The 20,780-nt window shown below is 32.7% G+C and overlaps 1 long non-coding RNA gene across 1 annotated transcript in view; it reads left to right on the forward strand.

Annotated features, from left to right (window-relative positions):
• Positions 1-20,536, forward strand: part of LOC141278870 (uncharacterized) — an 86,750-nt gene extending 66,214 nt beyond the window's left edge. The window contains exons 3-5 of the long non-coding RNA XR_012332265.1: positions 3,270-3,345; positions 14,889-15,018; positions 20,413-20,536. This is a non-coding gene — a long non-coding RNA (uncharacterized lncRNA). The remainder of the gene's footprint in view (positions 1-3,269; positions 3,346-14,888; positions 15,019-20,412) is intronic.
• Positions 20,537-20,780: the final 244 nt, after the last annotated feature.

Here is a 20,780-nt window from a genome sequence, read left to right on the forward strand (position 1 = left end):
TATTAATCAAGTTCTTGTTTTAGTGTTCTATTTGTCCATCTCTTAGCATTTTGGTAACATGTTTTTCTACCACTCTTCAATAATTTTCTTACTTTTTTGAAATTTGTTAAATTATTGTTGACTTATCTTAAACTACTACTTTTATCTCATCACAGATAATTCAAGAAACTTGCAAGAATTTAAATTCATTTACCTCTTTAGTGTTTTCCTCCTAACTGTTGTTATATATTTTACTCATGAATGTGTTAGAAACCTCTCAGATATTGTTATTATGATTGCTTAATGCATTCTATTGTCTTTTATATTTACTCACTTATCTGCCCTTTCTTGACGTGTTCCTTTCTTCTTGCACTCTGGACTCCAATCCAGAATTAGTTTTTCTCAACCTAATGAACTGCTTTCAATATTACTTGTAGTTCAGTTTGCTTGCATCAATTTTTCTCAACTTTGTTTTCTTGACAATATGTTCATTCACCTTCATGTTTGAAGGAAATATTTTCACTGGATGTCAGGTTATTTCCCTGAATTTTAGTATTTTAAATGTGTTATATCAGCATATATGTAGTACTTAAGAAATTATTTGTTTTTTTGAAAGTTTTATCCCTGTTTATTTTTTAAACACATATGCTTTTAAATATGTAGTTTACCTTCCAAATTCAATTAAATTGGATTGGCAGTGATCTGAAGGAAGATAAAACTGAAAGGCCAAAGGAAAGGTTTGCTTGATATGTAAAATATATATTAAAGGTGTGAAACATTTCTTAAAATAAATTTATAAAAGTATCTATTAGCAATCTTTGTTGAAAAGAATTTTCTTTGGGGCAATTAGGATTATATCATAAGCAAGCTGTAGAATAAGCAGGCAATTGAAATCATTTTGTAAATAGACTCTTACAATTATCCTAAAGACACTTAAACCAGACCCTGCTCGTTCCCTCTCTAAATACCTTCTTTTTTTTTTTTTTTTTTTTTTTTGCGGTACGCAGGCCTCTCACTCTTGTGGCCTCTCCCGTTGCGGAGCACAGGCTCCAGACGCACAGGCTCTGCGGCCATGGCTCACGAGCCCAGCCGCTCCGCGGCATGTGGGATCTTCCCGGACCGGGGCGCGAACCCATGTCCCCTGCATCCACAGGCGGACTCTCAACCACTGCGCCACCAGGGAAGCCCCCTCTCTAAATATATAATTAATAATTTTGTAAATTATAACATGTCACTATAAAAATAACTGAAGCACATTATCTGAATATTATGAGTGAACAAAATTTAAAGTAGGATAACAAGGAGCAGACATAAAATCCCTTTCAGACACATTCAGATGTTGTAATGATTTATTTTCATCTTTACTATTTATATTCTCTGGTTAAATTTTCCTTTTTAACTGTAGAAATGATGTCAGATATTGCTACATAAATTTATGGTAAAGAAAGGAAGGTTTAATGAAATGCCATCTTAAAGGAACAATTGTTGTTTAATGGAATTGAACCATCATATTCACTCAAACAGAAATATTTTTGCTTAAGGGCGGAGTAATGTGAAGTGTACAACCAGGGATTTTGGAAAAAAAAAAAAAAATATATATATATATATATATATATATATATATATATATATATTTTGTGTGTGTGTGTGGTATGCAGGCCTCTCACTGTTGTGGCCTCTCCCGTTGTAGAGCACAGGCTCCGGACATGCAGGCTCAGTGGCCATGCCTCATGGTCCCAGCCACTCCGCAGCAGGTGGGATCTTCCCAGACCGGGGCACGAGCCCGTGTCCCCTGCATTGGCAGGCGGACTCTCAACCACTGTGCCACCAGAGGAGCCCTCGAAAATATTTTTAATAGACTCTAGATAGTAACATGTTTTGCTAAATGTATTTTGAATTATTCATTTGAATTATTCTGCATTTTTATCTGGAGTTGTCAAAGTGGGACAGGAATCAACAAATCAGCAACAAGAAAAGTCAACACTAACTAAAAGTCTTTGGAAGAGACATAAATGTAAAGGCAGGATTTCAGAACAGTAGGTCTCAGTGCTAGTTCTTCTGTCCCTAATATTAATTCTTATAGTTTTGTTGTTTGCTTAATTGCTTTTGTTTTTACCAGTTATCATACTTCAAGTGATTTTTTTTTAAATGAACATCTGTTTGGGTTATCCCACCTCATCTAAATTCTTCATTGAATTTTCTCATTTCTCAGGATAGAATTTATTCTTCTTTATAATTTTCTCTACCTCTCTGCCAAATTATTCATTTCTCATCCCCATACTATGCTGCTATGATACCACTGCTCCCTTTCTTCATTTAATTAGTGTCAACTCATCCTTTATTACCCAGTCCACAAATCACCTCTTCAGTCTCCCTGCCACTCCTGCTGGCTGTCATGTTTTGCACCACAGGCACCCTATTTACAGCTCTATCACAGCACTATGTGACTGTATAAATAGTTATAAAAATGGTTTGTCTTTCAATTAGACAATTAGGTGAGGAATTTTAGTACAGGAACTGTACTTAGCTTTTAGGGCATTACATAGTGGGTTCCTTCATTTTTTTTTAACATCTTTATTGGAGTATAATTGCTTTACAATGTTGTGTTAGTTTCTGCTGTATAACAAAGTCAATCAGCTCTATGTATACATATATCCCCATATCTCCTCCTTCTTGCATCTCCCTCCCTCCCACCCTCCCTATCCCACCCCTCTAGGTGGTCACAAAGCACTGAGTTGATCTCCCTATGCTATGCTGCTGCTTCCCACTAGCTATCGGTTTTACATTTGGTAGTGTATAAAAGTCAATGCCACTCTCTCACTTTGTCCTAGCTTACACTTCCCCCTCCCCATGTCCTCAAGTCCATTCTCTATGTCTACATCTTTATTCCTGTCCTGCCCCTGGGTTCACCAGAACCTTTTTTTTGTTTGTTTTAAGATTCCATATATATGTGTTAGCATACGGTATTTGTTTTTCTCCTTCTGACTTACTTCACTCTGTATGACAGACTCTAGGTCCATCCACCTCACTACAAATAACTCAATTTTGTTTCCTTTTATGGCTGAGTATTATTCCATTGTATATATGTGCCACATCTTCTTTATCCATTCATCTATCGATGGACACTTCAGTTGCTTCTGTGTCCTGGCTATCTTAAGTTTTTTTCTTGAAATAACAATCTATTAAGATGTTACTCAGATACCATAAAATTCATACATTTAAAAGGTAAATCTCAGTGGTTTTTAATATATTTACAAATTTATAAAATCATCGCTGTTATCTAATTACAGAATAACATCATCACTCCAAGAAGAACCCCATACCTATGTGCATTCACCCTGTATTTCTCCTTTCCTTCAGCCCCAGGTAATGACTAATATACTTTCTGTTTCTATGTATTTGCCCATTCTGGATATTTAATGTAAATCAAATCATACAATATGTAGCCTTTTGTGACTGGCTTCTTTCACTTAGCATTAAGTTTTCAAGGTTCAGCCATGCTGTAACATGTATCAGTGTGTCATTCCTTTCTGTTGCCAAATAATATTCCTTTAGGAGAACATATGCATTTTGTTTACCCATTCATCAGTTGATGGGCATTTCTGCTGTTTCCATTCTTTGTCTGTTACGAATAGTCATTCTATGGACATTTGTGTGCAACTTTTTGTGTAGATATTTTTCTTTCATTTCTCTTGGGTAGATAACAGTAAGTCCCCTACATACGAACGAGTTTCATTCCAAGAGCATGTTTGTAAATCCAATTTGTTTGTTAAGTCCAACAAAGTTAGTCTAGGTACCCAGTTAATACAATTGGCTATATAGTACTGAACTGTAATAGGTTTATAATATTTTTCACACAAATAATACATAAAAACAAACAAGCACAAAAAATAAAGAAAAAATTTTTAATCTTATGGTATAGTACCTTGGAAAGTATAGTAGTACAGTACAACAGCTGTTTGGTAGCAGTACCAGCTACATCACCGCTGCTTTTATGCTTGCTTCTGGACATCCTGGGCTTGAAATAAATGTACTGTACTCTATACGGTACTGCACTGTAAAGTACACAAAAGCACAACCACTTGGAGAGGATGCACGCACATGACAATGTACGCCAGACACGTGAACTGACTTACGTGATTGGACATGTGAATGCACGTTCACATCTTTGAAAGTTTGCAACTTGAAGGTTCATATGTAGGGAATTTATTATACCTAGGAGTGTTATGCCGAGTCACATGGAAATTTTACATTTAACATTTTGAGGAGCTGCCGAACTATTTTCCGAAGTGATTGAACCATTTTACAGTCCCATCAGCTATTTCTGAGAATTTTAATTACTCTCAATACTCACCAAAAATTTTTTTTTATGTATTAAAAAAATAGCCATCTTAGTGGGTATCAAGTGGTGTCCCCTTGTGGTTTTGATTTGCATTTCCCTAATGACTTATGATGTTGAGTTAATGTACCTATTTGCATTGTTTATTTGGAAAAATGTATATTCATATCCTTTGCTCACTTTAAAAATTAGGTACTGTGTTTACATTTAAAAAATTCTTTGTACTTTTGAGTTCTAAGAGTTCTTTAAATATTCTACATATAAGTTTCTTCCTAGATATAATATTTGCAAATATTTTATCTTATTCCTGTGTTGACTTTGCACTTTCTTAATGATATCTTTCCAGGAGAAAACATTTTTAATTTTGATGAAGTACACTATTATCTATTTCTTTTATCATTTGTGCTTTTGGTGTCATATCTAAGTCACTTCTTAATGAAAGATCACAAATATCATTTTTTTCTAACAGTTTTATTGTTTTAGCACTTACATTTAGGCTTTTGATCCATTTTGAGCTAATTTTTGTGTATGGTATGAGGTCAGGGTCCAATTTCATTCTTTTTCATGTAGGTATCCAGTTATCAAACAGCATTTTTCTCCCAGTTTTACTGAGATATAGTTGACATACAGCACTGTATGTTTAAAGTATATAGCTCAATGATTTGACTTACATATATCATGCAATGATTACCACAGTAAGTTTAGTGAATATTCATCATCTCATACAGGCAAAAAATTTAAAAAGAAAAAGATTTCCTTGTGATGAGAACTCTTAGGATTTACTCTCTTAACAGTTTTCATATATAATATAAACAATGTTAATTATATAAATCATGTTGTACATTACATCCCTAGTCCTTATTTATCATATAACTGAAAGTTTGTACCTTTTGACCGTTTTTATTCAATTCCCTCAAGCACAATTTTTGAAATGACTATTCTTTCCATCATTGTATCGTCTTGCCCTCCTTATGGAATATCAGTTGATAATACATGTAGTGGTTCAGCTAAGATTCTCAATTCTACATGACTTTCCCTATGCTAGGATCACACAGTCTTGATTACTGTAAATTGTAACTAACTTTTACATCTAAGTAAATTTTGAAATGGTAAAGTGTGAGTCAACCAAATGTATTCTTATTTAAGTTCTTTTTTGGCTACTCTGGTTCACCTACATTTCTAGATGAATTTCAGGATCAGCTTGTCAATTACTGCAAAATAAAAACTGGGATTTTGATAGGGATCACATGAGTTCTACAGATCAATTTTGAGAGGGTTGTCACCTTAATATGAAATCCTCTGATCCATAAACATGGAAAGTTTAGTCATTTATTTAGATTTCCATTAACATCTTGCTACAGTGTCTTGTGGTTTGCAGAGTGAAAACCTTGCACTTTTTTGGTTAAATTTCATAATTGTTTTATTTACTTTAGGTGCTATTTTAAATGGAATTGCTTTACTTCATTTTCATATTATTATATGTGAGTGTATATAAATACCATTGATTTTTGCATATTGATCTTGTATATTATAGCATTGTAGAACTTGTTTATTAGCGTTAGTAGGGGTTTTTTTGTGTGTGTGTGTATTCCTTTGGATTTACTCTATATAAGATGATATCCTCAATGGAAAGTGCTAGTTTAAATTTTTCCTTTTATCTTGATGCTTTTTATTTCTTATTTTTGCCTAATTCCTCCCTACAACCTCCAGTAGAATGTTGAATAGAAATGGCAAGAAGGTCTTCATGTTTCTCCTTATCTTATTTCACCATTAAGTAGCATATTAGTTGTGGCTTCTTTGTTTGTTTTTGTAGATGCTTGTTGTCAAGTTGAGGAAGTTCTTTTCCATTCCTAATTTTTTTTTTTTTTTTTTTTGCGGTACGCGGGCCTCACTGTTGTGGCCTCTCCGGTTGCAGAGCATAGGCTCCAGACACGCAGGCTCAGTGGCCATGGCTCACGGGCCTAGCCGCTCCACGGCATGTGGGATCTTCCCGGACCGGGGCACAAACCCGTGTCCCCTGCAGCGGCAGGCGGACTCTCAACCACTGCGCCACCAGGGAAGCCCTCCATTCCTAATTTTTTACATGTCTATCTTAATGGATGTTAGATTTCTCTAGTGCATTTATCTCTTGAGATGATCATGTGTTTTTTTATGTGCTTTATTCTCTTATATTTTATTATACTTCTAATATAATATGTTATATTACATTGATGATTTGGAAATGTTAACCCAAGCGTTTATTCCTGACATAAAATCCTAACTTGGTAAGGTTTTATAATCCTTTTTATATTTTGCTAGGTTTGGTTTTCTAGGTTTGATTTTTTTTAGATTTCTAGTCTTTTTGTAAGGAATATTGGCCTGCAGTTTTGTTTTGTTTTGTTTTACTCTTGTGATATCTTGTTTTGGTATCACAGTAATAATGGCTGCACACAAAGAGTTTTTTTAATAGTTTGTGAAGAATTGATGTTAATTCTTTTTTAAAGTTTAATAGAACTCACCAATTAAGCCATCTGGGTTTTCTTTGTGCAGATAAGCATGAAGCAAGTGCTGAAAAATAGTTCACTGGGCCTGGTTGAGAAATGTTAGCAGGAAAATAATACCAATAATAGCTAAAGCATTGTATTAATTATCTATTGCTACATACCCAGTTAACCTGAAAACTTGATTGCTTAAAACAATAAACTTTCATTGTCTTACATTTTCTATCAATCAGTCATTTAAAAACAGCTTGGCTGGGTGTATGCATGGCTTCCTCCAATCAGAATATTGACAGAATGCCTCAGTTCTTTATTGGGTCCTGACATGAGGCTTTAGATCCTGGCCATTTGGGTCCTGCTGTAGGGTTGCCTGATTGTCCTCTTAACACAGCAGCTGGCTTCCCCCAGAGCAAGTGATCCAAAAAAGACAGAGATGAAAGCTACAATATCTCACGACCTAGCCTAAGAAACCAGAATTTGTCATTTCTACAAACCTGCTCACTAGAAACAAATCGCTGATTCTGGCTCTACTCAAGGGTTGGGGAATTAAGTTCTACCCAAGTGTCAAAGGATAATCAAATAATTTGAGTACATATTTTTTAAACCACTACACCTGTATTAAGCACCTGTTATGAGTCAGACATTTTTGAGCATCTTACCCTATAGTAACTTATTTAATCTTCACAAAATTCCTGTATTTAGATGTTAAAACTAGTTTAATTTTTCATATGGGGAGTCTTTCAAGAATATAATTAATTTTCAAAGTCACACAGTAACATCAAAGGTGCCAGGCAATCTGGCACCTGACCCTATGTGTTCACTATTCAACCTCTTAAAGGTAACATCACCAAATTTGCCTTCTAAGGCAAGAAAACTGTTAACAATGTCTATGTACATGAATCATCTACACACAGTGGGACATGCAGTGTCAGAGAAAGGAGGGCTACAGGTTCATTTGCATACAGTCACAGAGCATTACTCTATACACTGTTTATAAATTATAGAAAGTTCAAGACTGTCCATAATTTAATTAAGGAGGATGACCTTTCTAATATTCATACAAACTTGGTTTTCATTGGTCAACAAAGAGACAGATCTGAATCTGACTCTGGCTTCAAGACTTTAAGACGTACAGCTGAGTAAAATTGAGATTTTCACAGATTATCAATCATTCTCATATTTGTCATACATTTGAGGAAGCAGCCCCAACCATTTAAGAGGCAAAGGGAGACAATTTTGTCTCACTTGTAAATGAAAGAGTGTATAAACCAAGGTCTTCAGGACATGAAGAAATCTGAAAACAGTATTTCTACATAATAGATAATTGAATTTCAAAGCATATAATTCTGTGAACAGAATATGAGCCTCTTAGAAATTTGTTTGTGGTTTGACTGTCAGCTCAGATTTGTAAAGCATTCTTCTTTGAAGACATGGTTTTTACTAAGAATTTTTCTATTCATTCAAACTCTTCTGGTTTTGAATTGAAATGAGTCTCTGTTATGAAAATGAAGTGTCATAATTTTTAATCAGTAGAGATCACCTCTGGTGCTGATCTAATAAAGGCTATGAAGAAGACAGGAAGGATAACAAAAGAGCAAGCATAAAAGTCCAGACAATATTTTAAGGGCTGCAGTTTAAGCTTTGAATGCAACAGAAATCTCTTTCTACTTGTCATTCCATATTCCAAAAGCATTTGCCTTTGCAAAAGAAGTGAAATTTGCAGCGTTAGCAGTTGGGATAATGGCACATCAGTAACCAATTTGTTCTACTTATTAATCTTCATTAGGCTTTCCATAATCTATTGATTGTAATAATAATAATAAACATAATTATTAGAAAATTTTTACATCATCAATGGGGAGGAAAGCAAAGCAATATATTGTCTATTACTAAGGATCATAATTTCACTTATACTAAATAGAAAAAAATATTTTTATTGAAAAAAAGGAACAAAGAACAGTGAGATTAGTGGTATAAAGCATGGACGTTAGAGCACAGGGACACAGGATAAAATTTTCAGTATCAAGGCAGTTATATAAATACTAGAGGTGCAATTGTTGGATCTTGAGGTGAGACTTGTTTAGTTTTGGAAAAAACTGCCAAACTGTCTTCCAAAATGGCTGTACATGCATTCCACCAGCAAGGAAGGAGAGTTCCTGTTGTCACTCGCCCTCCAGCTATCTGCGTGGTCATATTTTGGAGTTTAGCTATTCTAATAGGTGTGCAGTACTATCTCATTGTTGTTTTAATTTGTAATTCCCTAATTATATATAATGATGAGCATATTTTTGTATGCATCTTTATTATCAAACTAAAACTAGGATGTAATTACGTACAACAACGCTACTCACTATGGCTAAACCTTAAAGAAATCAGCATGTCCTTCAGTAGGGCTTCCCTGGTGGAGCAGTGGTTGAGAGTCCATCTGCCGATGCAGGGGACACGGGTTCGTGCCCAGTCTGGGAAGATCCCCGCATGCCGCGGAGCAGCTGGGCCCGTGAGCCATGGCCGCTGAGCCTGCGTGTCCGGAGCACCGCAACGGGAGAGGCCACAACAGTGAGAGGCCCGCGTACCGCAAAAAAAAAAAAAAAACAACTATGTGACATTAGGAAGCAGATTTTAGCCAAAATCATGGAGCTGACATTGCCAGAATTATATATGTAATTTTAAACTATAATAAAACTCTAATATATATGTAAATATATATATCCATAAATAAACTATTATAGCATATAGTATAAAGACTGTATGCTATTATTTTAAATGCTAGGCTAAAAATGATTTAAATCATAGTTCAAGCATCAAGAACAATGCAAAACAAATCACCCTTGTCTAAAATGTTATCAAGGTCCAACTGAATATATTCTAATTAGACATATTTATGGCTAAGAGCCAATTATTCTCAAAACTTTAGTAGTTTTTCACCAATGACATCATAATTTGTTATTTTTCCATCAGTTACTAGCTATGTTAATGTGGACACACAAAAGATTTAAAGGGCCAACCATATTTGTTGACATTGTTTGCACTAGTAAATCTAACCTAATTAATAGAATTTATGAAAATATATAATACATGCTTCATAGAATAAATATTGTGTTTTATTCTAACATATAAAATTGCAATTACTCCTTTTATAACATGTATTAAAATAAGATGAAAAATCATTGATATAAAATTAAAATATTAATACAATATTTAAAATAAAATAAAATATGCCATAGCAGAATTAGATATAACATTAAAATGTGAGTGCATGTTGTGTTCTTTATTAAATTATTTTTGTACTCTCCATCATTGTATTTGTAGCAGAAGATTATCCAAATTTAAACTAATTGAAAAACTATTTAAAGAATGACAAATGGCAACAATTCTGGGCAGAATCAGCCAATTCAATGTGGAGATGCAATGAGAATTGTTTAAACTCATTTATGATTCTGCTTATGAGATCATGACGAAGACCATGTTAGATATATCTGTTTTGAAGAGATATTTCTTTTGTATGTGAGCCTATTTTGTCTTAAATTTGAAGTTTAAATTACTGTATTCAGTACATTTTTATCGATGCAGTATCATTTTGCTAGTAAAATATATACGCACACATATATATGCACCTATAAAGCATGATCTGTTGTATATGAAAAAATGTGTAAGAATGTGTGAGATTTTACCAGTTACTTTATAGTTTTCAGTCTCAGATTTTGTTGCATGACTCAGAACTACTAGTTTTATCCTTAAACATATTTATAGTGGTTAATATTTATATTCATAGTTTTAAAAATTCACATTAAAATTTTTAAAATAACAGTAAAATTATGAAATAATATAAAAATATTTAGAAAGTAGAATTGCAATTTAGAATTGTTAGGATCATAATCATGGGTTCCAAAGTGTGCAAGAAAAGATACTAAGTTCTGTTTCGTCTTTTCTTCATCTTAATGAAGCCAATAATACCTATTTCATAGAGTTACTTAAAAATTAAACATATATTTGGCCATTTATCAGTATCATCATAATTGATCAAAAATATTAGTTCTCTTAGGTATTATTTTTAATTGAAAAATGAATGACAAAACAAATTTTAAAATGTTTAAGATGGTGCAGAGTGAATTCCAAAAGTAATAAAACTTACATTTAAAAATTTGGATGGAAGAAAATACCTATATGTATATGTATACTGGAATCACTTTGCTGTACACCTGAAACTAACACAACATTGTAAATCAACTATACTCCACTATAAAATAAAAAATAAAATAAAATGAGCGGGCTTTTAGCTTGCCTAAAAAAAAAAAAACTGGATGGAAAAACATGAAAATACAATCTTGTTAATCTCTAAAGATAAATGTAATTATTTCTTCTGTAAACTTGTCTACAGAGTTCAAACTTCCTCTAATGAGTATGTGGCTCTATTAAAACTGAAATGTATTTATTTTATTTAAACACACTGTAACCTGCAGAAAAAGATAGCAAATGAATGAGAAACAAAAGAAAATGGAAGTGTGGGGAAAAAGATCTAGGGATAATCTTTGGGGCAATTCTTAGACTAGCCTGAATTTACCTGTGTACTCTGTGAACTGGGTGCATTGTCATTTGTAGAAATTACTGTAAATATTATAAAAGTTTTAAGATAAGATTCTAGCAAAGATTTTTCTGCTTAGCTCATTAAAAATAATGTATTGAGTGCTACGTTCCCCCCAATTAAAAGGTTTTTATAAAGACAGCCTTTTTAGGTATACAGAGGTGAGAGAACATAAGAAAATAATGTAAGGTCTTTGAACATCTTGAATTTTCTTCTGAGAAGTTATTGCCGTAATTTTAGACCCTCATCCCATCCACCCCAAATCACACATAACTTACCTGCTTACATCTTTACTACCTTTCAGTTCTTAGTATAAATATACTTCCTTGGCATGTCCTCCTCCTCCTCCAAGATTAAATTAGGACCTCCGTGAATATTTTTTGTTGACTGTTCATTTGTTTGCCTGTGTGCTTCATTATGTGCATTTTGCACCCTCCATTTTCTACTGCTTTTCAAAACACTAATTATTGTCAGTGCTCACATTGGGCTGTAGCCATGAGGGCATCATCTTACTACTCTTGCATCTGATCTTCTGTACGTAACATAATTCCTGGAACATAATAGATGAGCCATGATATTTATTTCATCATTACATAAATGAAATCAATGCATTTCTCTGTGACAAACAGTGTTCAGCATAATTTTCAGTGCTTATTTTCCATTTGCATATCTTCTTTGGTGCAGTGTCTGTTCAGACAGTTTGACCATTTCTCTTGAGCTGTTTGCTTTCTTTTAATTTTGTTTTGAGAATTCTTTATTATTCTGGATACCTGTGTGTTATCAGATATGTGATTTGCAAATATTCTCCCATTTGGGGGCTTGTCCTTTTTGTTCTCCTACTAGTGTCTTTACAATGAGCATAGATTCCAAATTCTGAGAAGTCCAATATACCATTTTTTTGTTTTAATACATTGTTTCAGTGCCTTATTTAAGAAATATTTGCCTTACTCAAGACATAAACATTTCATTCTATGTTTTCTCATAGAAGTTTTATAGTTTTAGGTTTACATTTAATTTATAATCCACTTTTTTTTTTCCATATGGTATGAGGTCATATGGATATCCAATTGTTTCAGAACTACTTGTTGACAAGCCATTCTTTTGCTTTCTCCACTGAGTTGCCTTTGCACCTTTGTAGATAATCAACAGACAATATACATCTCTGGGTCTATTTCTGTATTCTGTGTTCTGTTCCATTGATCTATTGCCTGTCTTCTTGCCTATACCACACTGCCTTGATGACTGTAGTTTTATCGTAAGTCTTGAAGTCTGGTAGAATCAGTCCTCTGACTTTGTTTTCCCCCTTCAATCTTGTGTTGTCTACATTGGATCCTTTGTCTCTCCTTATAAACTTTAGAATCATTTTGTTGATATCCACAAAATAACTTGCTGGGATTTTGTTTGGAATTGTGTTAAGTATATATATCAGGTTGGGGAAAACTGAAATCTTGACAGTAATGAGTCTTTCTATGCATGGTACTTAGATTATCTCTCCACTTATTTAGACCTTCTTGATTTCTTACATCACATCTTTATGGTTTTTTTCATATAGATCTTATACATTTTTTTGTTAGATATATACCAAAGTATTTCATATTTGGTACTAATGTAAATGATATATATTTTTAAAATTTTAAATAACCTTTCATTGCTGCTGTATAAAAGCAATTGACTTTTTTGTATTAATCTCATATCCTGCAACCTTGCTATAATTGCATATTACTTTCAGAAATTTTTTTTTTTGGTGTTGATTCCTTAGAATTTTCTACATATACAGCAGTGTCATCTGAGAACAAAGACCATTTTATTTCTTCCTTCCCAATCTGTATATCTCTTACGCATTATCTAAGACTTCTAGTACAATGTTGGACATTATGTGTGAAAGCACACATCCTTACATTTTTCCTGATCATATTGGGAAACCATCTAGTTTCTCATGTTAAATATGGTGCGAGCTGTTATGGGCTTTATAGATGTCCTTTGTCAAGTTGAGAAAATTCTCCTCTATTCCCTGTTTTCTGAGAGATTTTATTACAGGTAGGTGTTGGCCTTTCTCAAATGCTTTTTCTGCATTTATGGATATGATCATGTAATTTTTCTTCTTTAGGCTGTTGATGATGGATAACATTAATTAATTTTTGAATGTTGAACCAATCTTGCAAACCTGGAATAAATCCCACTTGGCTGTTGCTTATAATTTTTTTATACATCGTTCGATTTTATTTGCTATTATTGTGTTAAGGATTTGTATATCAGTGTTCATGAGAGATACTAGTCTGTAGTTTTTTGCTCTTGTGATGTCACTGTCTGGGTTTGGTATTAAGGTAATGCTTACTCATACAGTGAGTTAGGAAGTATTCCCTCTGCCTCTATTTTCTGGAAGAGATTGTATAAAATTAATTTCTTCCTTAAATATTTGTTAGAATTCACCAGTGAGCACTGATACTTTCTGTTTTAAAAGTTTATTAATTATTGATTCAATTTATTTAATCATTGTAGGCCTATGTAGTTTATTCTGCCTGTGTGGGTTTTGGTAGCTGTGTCTTTAAAGAAATTGGTCCATGTTGTCTATGTTGTTAAATTTGTGGACACAGAGTTGTTCATAATATTCCTTTACTATCCTTTCAATGTCAACAGAATCAGTAGTAATAGCTCCTCTTTCATTTCCAGTACTAGTAATTTGTGCCTTCTCTCTTTTTTCTCTTTTGTATCAGTTTCAGTTGATTTGTATTTTCTCATTATTCTTATTTGTCTTTTCATGCTTCTTTGTATTACTGTTTATGTCATATTTTATTTGTTTCATATGTCATATGTTATTTGTTTCAAATACCAGTCATTGTGAAGTTTCTCTTATTAAGTGCTGGGTATTTCCAAGTTGCTATTAATATTCTTGATGTTTATTCTTAATGAGGTTAAGTTACTTGAAAACAATTTGATCTTTTGGGATGTTGATTTTTAAACTGTGTTAAGTGGGATTATCATGGTGTTTAGACTGGATGTTAATTTTCCCCCACTATGGACTACTCTTCCAGGTGAGGTTTTCCTCCCTAGTTTGTGGGATTAGGCATTAATCCCTTTCCTGTGTGAGTTCTGATGATTTTTCTTTCTAATCCCTTTTAGGTGCTATTTCCCAGGCCTCTTATAGCTTCCTTGAACTATTCATGTATGGATCAGTACTCAGCTGAATAAACCAGGAGAAACTTCTACATATTTCCAGAGTTTCCTCCAGTATTCTGGAGTGCCTATAAACTCTAAGTGCCTGAGGTTCTCAGCCTCTGATCTGTCTGCCTGGTTTTGCCTTGGTTCCATTCCCTTGTGCCTTGGTCTGGAAACTCTCTCTAGGCAGTTTTCTGGAGGCAATCAGAGTTATCACCTCATCTTTTTTCCCCATATTTTAGGGATTAGCCTGATATCCACTGTCTTGAGCATCTTTGTTTTATAAATTTATCTTTTTTTTTTTTGGGCCATTCCAGATAAGGTGAATCTGTTTTCTATTTATCCTTCTTGGCAGAGAACAGATATCAGTAACAGGATCAGTATTACCTTGAATGTGAGTGACAGAAATTTCATTCAACCACAATAGCTTATGAGGATAATGAATTAATTCATGAAATCCAAAAAGTCATTGAACACAGCTTCAGGTAAGGACACAAGTTCTCCTGTATATCAAGAACACTTGAACTTTGAACAATTTCTGTCTGCTATTTCCAATTTCTGCTTCTCATTCTCTTTCACTGTGGGCCACGTTGTCTCCTCACGGTAGGCCATTTGGCCACAAAGATTTATGTGATTTATGTCTACAGCTATTGAATATTAAAATTAAAGGGGAAGTGTTTTGATGCTTTCTGTGGAGAGACACATTGGCACCACTTGTTTCACTTTTCCCCACTAGCTTCTTTAATTGTAGTAGGAAGACTGAGCATCACTATGCGTGTCTGGGGTGGTGGGAGTGGGTGGGTAGAGACTGCCATCAGGAAAAAAGATTGTGGTTCAGACCATCCTACAACTGTGCCTTAAAACTTAATAATGTCACACCAATAGTCATATAATGAAAATACAGCAATATTCCTCTAATTGATATTATGGTGAAATTTTAATTTTTATCAGGAAAATAATATACCCAATAGAGTCTGTGTTGAGTATTTAAGTTTTGTATCTGTTGGTCAAAATTAAACATTGCTTTTATAGAGCAGACATCTTCTCTTTGAAGTACAATAAAATCTTAGAGACTCAAGTTTTAAGTTTCTTGGACACAGAGCATTTTAACACTCAGAGAAGTTTACCATTGTTATTATAATCTTTCTGATGTTTTCTTCTTCAACTTGTCTTTTCTTTGTCACTTTTAATTTCCATCATCCATACCTGTAACCCTTATTTTTCTTTTGTTATTTTCTGAGACACAGAAGTGCAAATAATACATATATGGATTATGACAAAATGGCAACTATCTAGCAGTACTCTGGAAATACTCTAATATTATTTAGATTAATGTAGATATAGGGACTAAAGTTTTGTTTAAAAAATCAACTTGAAAATCACTGTTAGTGTCAGAGACACTGAGATAATTTTTATCAGTGTCATGTTTGGAAGTCAGTGATGCATTTCTTTTTCTTCATCTGATAGGGATATAGAGCTATCAAATGTGTCAATCACTAAATCAGAGAGGAGACTTTTTGATGGAGGAAAGGTGATGATTATTACTTTTTCAAAGTGAGCGATTTACTATATTCTTGGATGCATTTCATTCAAACATATGAAAGGAATTCAGCCCCCATACCCTGCTAAAAACGTCTCTCTGGAAAAATCAGGTTTTAGTTTTACATTTAAAAAGAAATTTTGAAAAGTAAGACACTTGTGAACTTTCGCTACTATTATTTTCTTAGGGGTTAATTTTTTATGTGATCAGATAATAGGTATCTCAGATATAGTAATATAAAAAAACAAAGTTTAGGCATTATGAATAATAGTATGAAGAAGTGGAAGATGATGTTATTCTTGTACAATTATAAATAATGCATGCCAGATTTACCATTCACGGGAGAACCTGTTAGTTGATGAGTTTAGATAGTTAGGCTAGGGCCAGACAGAGAAAGCATTTTTACATGACACTCAATTATTTAGATAGAAGCTTTGAATCCACTGAGAACAACAGCAAGATTTATGGAGAGATGTACCATAATTTGTAGGATATTATTTTCTCTTAATTAAGGATAAAATGTTATTTAATGAAACAACTGATTTTCCAGAATAAAAATATTTTTGAATGTTGAACTCCCTCATGTTAAACATTACTAAGTCATTAACTCCCTACTTCTTTAGATTTCTTATTCAAATAGAAAATAAATTACAAATGAAAATGGAGTTAGGTGAAATTATGGCCATCATAACTTTTTACAATTAAATATGAGTGTTTTTTACTACTGCATATTGTTGTCAGTTACTCAAGTGCTATTTGTCTTTGCTTTATTTTGTCCTTAGAGAGGTAGAAGGGAACTCAAAAGTTTGTTATTATTTATGCCATCATTTGTTTATTTCCTTTTTAATGACATCCACTGAGTTTGATTAAACTTTAATCCAACTTCAGTTTTGCAATATATAGTATTTAATTATCAAAAGGCACGCTTTAGCATTTTCTTTGTCTTGTTTTGAAAAGTTGAGATATTGTGTAAGGTTTTCTGAATTTCTACTCATTGGCTACCCTAACAAATTCAGTTTTGACTATTAAATTATATTGTGCTTCTTACTGTTTGAAAACCTCTGAATAACAGTGGGCCAGATGTTGTTGCCTGATTAGATACCAAGATATTTTAATCACCAGCTGTAGCATTATAAACCTCCTCTTTTAATACTTCACTTTAAGTTTTCCATCTGCTTTTAGCATCTGGTCAGTTCTGTCTAGGTTGTCATTCTATTTCATTTCTTCTTTGTTGCCCCACAAACAAAATAGCTTAAATGAAACTTCTCTATCAGTCCTTAGGACCAAATCAGATATGCCATTATTTTAAATTTCAAAACGCACATTATTTAAGTAATAATTGTAGAAATACTCATGTTTTTATAGAGTTTTCATTTTTCAACACATCTATGGTACATAATGTAGACCAATAATATGTTACATTTAAAATGACAATGTTCACTAAAGAAAATTTAATTAATCAGACTGATTAAGCTGGGGATACATCTTACCCTTTTCAAAGGGATGTGTTAATAAAATAACCATGCCAAAATGTGCTTTCACATTTGTCTTATTACTGAGGAATGGGTTTAGAGAATGGAGTTAAATGGTATTTCATAATTTGAGTAGAAAATCTTTAAAAAGGTTTAAAAATCTTTGCCAATATTTGGGACCAGAAGTGTAGAGACCGAGTCAAAGATGGCATTATCAGGACCTTGTTCACAGCCACCCCACCAGTAATTGCTCTTTCCCATCATCTTCTCCAAATTTAAGCTTGGCTCAAGTATGGCCTGCTCTGTGAAAATGGATACATCCATATCAACCCACGAATCTCTTACTTTACTAAAATATTACTGCATCTAATTTACTAAAGCACTGATTTTAATGATTTAATTTGAAGTTTTACTTAATCAATTAGGTTAGAAGTCAATTTAGAGGTGATAGCTTTATCTATTTATATATATATACACATATATATATATACTTTACAAAATTAAATACAATTTTGATGATTTAGAGAACATACAGTAAATATTAAGGACTGAGTAGGAGATCATCCACATTATAGGGTAAGAAACCCAGTCATTGTGAAGACAATAGACTTTAACAACCAAACATCATTGAGTAAATAAGCCAGAAGCATTATTATTATTATTATTATTATTATTATTATTATTATTATTATTAGGCAGTGGAGCAGATTCTTTGGCAATGGAGCAGACAGTACATTTACAGCTAAACTCAGTTTACAAACAGAATAAATTCTAAATTCATTCATTCAGAAATACTTATTTTGTGCCCACTACATACATGCCAGTCACACTTTGATGTCCTCATAGATCCCAGAAACAAAAAACAAAACAAGCAAATATAGCTGCTTATATGCAGTTTATATTCAAATGGAGGCTGGACAAGAATTTTTCTAATTATAGCATACCACCTAAAGCTCATGCTATAAGACCTAGGAACTTTATAGGATAGCTCCTTACAAAAGTATTAAAATAAACATACTTTGTAGCACTTTAAAAGAGCATACATTTCTTAAGTGTGTGTGGAAAACTCTGCTGTTTGAGGCCATAGTACTTCCATGGATTTTGATAGGAACAAAAAGAAGAATAACAAGGACAAGAAGTAGATTTGATAAAGAAAAAAAGTAAATGAAATTTGGGTTTTGACAAATTTTAGTTGAGTTACAACCAGTACATCAGTAAAGTGATCGTATCAGGACATACCAACAAATGCCTCAGAATCGTGTCAGCGGGTAATGGTAAACGAGGTGAAAAAAAGAATTTCATCAGAACGAAAAATTTTCTGCTGGTCAGTAATTTTGAAACCTTTCTGGTAAGGACAGGTTTAAGATTAATGCCAGAACAGCCTTTTATCTAAATAGTATATTATCTATTTCTGATGGATGTATATCCTTAACTTCATTGAAATTTCAAGAAATCATACATACTTCATTCCAGCATGCATTATTAGTATTTACAATCTAATGCTTTGACAAATTTATAATAACCCCAGTTAAGGAAGAACTATTTAATATAAAGGGAAGATATTTTCAGCAAAGTTATATTTTCAGCAAGTTATATTCAAGAAGTACATATATAAAGGAAATTATGGCAGTGGTGCATGATTTCATTATTAAAAGAGAAGCCCCTTCCCCTTTTTTGATATGGGGATCCGTGAGAGATCAAGTAAGATATTTTAAAATATAACTGCAAGTTATATTTTCAACAAATTACTCTTATATAGATTGGGTAGACCGTGTTTGGCTATGATATTCTTTGATGACAAAATCATTGCCAAGTCTTAAATACTTTAAAGATTGTAAATGCGTCAATCAAAACAATTTTTATTTTTTAACTTTGATTTTTAAAAGCCAAGTCAAAATAAATTACTTAATCCTGAAATGGTGTACATAAAAACAACAAACAAAATTAAAATTTGCTTGTCCTTCATCAAACCACAATGATATATTTGAGCATACTCTTTTACTAGTAGTGATGGATTTTACTTATTCTCAAAGTCTTTATTTTTTTAATCAAAGACAAGTGTATTCATTTATCCATCTTTAATTTAGTGAGTTTAGTTATGGTGAAGACAAAAAACCAAAAGCCAAATAATAATGGACTTTAACTGTGAAATGATGGATTTAAGATCATGATTTGTGAATTAGGAGAATTAATTGATTAATCAAGATATTGATCTTACAAATTTACCCTTTAAGCATTATCATATTATAATATATAAAATAAGGATAACTATCATAATGTTCAACATGAGGTAAAATGCAAAAAACAAGCAACAAAGAACAAATGAAAAAAACGTTCAAGTAATTATAACTGAATTTTGATGTTGTTAATCAGGAACTCTTACCAGGTTTTATTTCCCTTTTAGGAAATAATACTATGTTCTAAACATTCTTCCTATTAAAATAGGCCACTTGACACTAATCACTGCTTAGAAAGCTCTTGCTACTTTCTATTTTCTTCAAGAATGTGACCTTTTTACTTTGTGAAAATCCAGAATAATAAAAACCTAAAACAATGCTATATTCTATTATTCAATAATTAATATAACATAAATTATATATGGGATCATTTTTTAATATATTTTGCCAAAAATATGCTCTTGTATCAATCTCTGGAATGAAAATGAATAAAATTTAAAATACTTAGATTACCTATTAATAGCCATTACATTTTATCAAGATATTGTGGAATCAGTTTTGTGGATCATTTGAATAAGCTGAATAGAAAGAAATAAGAAACTGCAATTTCTGATAATGAGTTCTTTAATCTGAAATACCTATTATTATTCCTAAGTCTAAAATTACTATGTATTTTTATTATATTTCCAGGAACTAAAGGTGATTTGCAAACACAATTTCAAAAAGAGGTAATTTCAACATCAGAAGGTTGAAGAAAACAGAAGAATGAGACATTTGACTGCGTGTAAATCTTCTAAGGAAAGACACCACCAGCTTGCAGGTACACACACATCTAGGAAATCATGTTGATGGTAACATTTTAATTCATAGCATTATTTTAAGTGTAATTGTTTTGATTATTGTTGCATTGAGTTCCTGAACTTCTTACAGTTAAACCAGAACTTATTTCGGTGGATGTGTCCTAACATCCACTGAAGTATATATATTTGAAGAAATTACTCTTGACTATCACTCCATACCCTGCATGTTCCTTGCTGACACTAAAGAAGGCAGGGAGC

This window comes from Tursiops truncatus, chromosome 6, assembly GCF_011762595.2.
Source record: "Tursiops truncatus isolate mTurTru1 chromosome 6, mTurTru1.mat.Y, whole genome shotgun sequence".
NCBI classification, from domain to species: domain Eukaryota; kingdom Metazoa; phylum Chordata; class Mammalia; order Artiodactyla; family Delphinidae; genus Tursiops; species Tursiops truncatus.